The sequence below is a fragment of the Dreissena polymorpha genome, chromosome 7, assembly GCF_020536995.1.
Source record: "Dreissena polymorpha isolate Duluth1 chromosome 7, UMN_Dpol_1.0, whole genome shotgun sequence".
NCBI classification, from domain to species: Eukaryota; Metazoa; Mollusca; class Bivalvia; order Myida; family Dreissenidae; genus Dreissena; species Dreissena polymorpha.
In genome coordinates this window covers 107,282,656-107,284,488 of record NC_068361.1, presented here as the reverse complement: position 1 = coordinate 107,284,488, position 1,833 = coordinate 107,282,656, and positions in this window count along the sequence as shown.

The following is a 1,833-nucleotide window of genomic DNA, read 5'->3' as shown; positions in this document are numbered from 1 at the left end:
GGTCTATCGTGTATTCCAAATCGCATGCATATTATATTTTTAATGAATTCAAACTGATGACGTAAACTGAGTCAAATGAAGATTTACATCTACAGCAATTCTGATTGAACCACTAAAATTAATTGCAAATACAATATTTATATATAACGTGACACGACCGTTGTCGACCAAAAATGGTCTAAAATCATAGGCAGCAACAGCGGAAACATTATGAACATATGTGCACGAAGAAGAAAAGAAAACTCGTCTTCCCTTTGTTAATTGCAAAGGAATACATTTAAATAATGTATTAGTACACTTGAATATAATGGTCTATACCTGTAGTAAAAAAGCCTGTTATTGTTTTCTTGTTATACTTTAATTAAGATACATGTTTCTAATGTGGAAAATACAATTATGAGTTTGTCACGAAAAGGCAAACAACAAATACAATATATATTTGGAAAGAATAAACAGTAAAATCTTACATTTGGATGCCTACAATTGAAATTTAAGTTTATTTAACCATAAATAAAACCTAAGAAAAAGCATTCCAGTGAATTGCCGTTCTGATTTGATCACAGTAAGTGTAAGATATTCCGACTCAACAAAGCTTAAATCAATGCAAACATGCACATCAAGCAGTGCACGCAGCAATTGGTTAGTCATCTGAAAAGAAGGGTTCATAAGGAGGAGATGTTTAAAGGATGACCAGTGCATAGATTTCAATTTATTTTCAAATACCCATGAAACTAGTGCATTTACTTATATATTTTTTCTGTAAAGGGCCTTTATAACGCACACTAATTGCATTGGCAATCATAGCACTTTCATGATTTGTAAAAATGCACGTTAAAGTGGAAGTTCATTCGGTGTACGACCCTGAGGTTCCGTAACAGGTGTTTTATCCATTATACACAGTGTGTTTACAAGCATGACAAGAACTCTTTTATGCAGATGAAACAATTCTTTCTATTTTCGCTCACATTTGATGTACTGTAAATATACAAGTTTCGCTAGGCATGATACAATGCACGACGTCTATGAAAACATTTATTTTGGCGAGTGAATATATGCGAACAGATATATATTCAAAACATAATCAGTAACAGCAACGCTTGATTTAGTTACACATATTTGCAGTCAGTGTTGTGTGTATGTTGTAATTTGCTGTGAACCAAAATGTTGGATAAGCAATTTCTATGCTATTTTACTAGTTAAGACTATTGAATGTTAACGCATCAAATAAGAGCCGCAGGAAGACTACACTCTTATGTAAATCTTCATTTTCCTATAACTTGTTATCGAACAAATTTTAATATTCTGTAAAACTTTTATATTGTAAGCACATACCATGTAGTTTAAGTGAATAAATAGATTGAACTGATGTTAAATGCACATAAATTTTACATGTCTTGTGTTAATAGTAAAACGAGAGTTCACACTAAATTTAAACATTAAAATGAAACAGACAATTTCCTTACCTGAGAAGGAATGTTTTTTAACGAAGCCTTGTAATCGAATATTGTACTGTCCAAATTGTCGTCTGTGCTTTTTGACGTAGCGTTTTGTTAAATCTAATGCACAGACACTGTTTTTCCACGATTTACATTGTTTTAAATCACACAATAGATAACTAAGTAATATATAAATACATCATCGGAGAAAAGATTCGTTCCACACTATGTAAACATTATTTATTTATTGAGGAAATTATCCAATTAAAACAAAACAAAGGCAATATAATCACTATGATGGATAGTGGTACAATCGAGACCTCCAGAAATTATTAGAGAAAAACGCTTCAGAAACGTACTTTTATTTTATTATTCCACATCCTTATTGTTGATTATT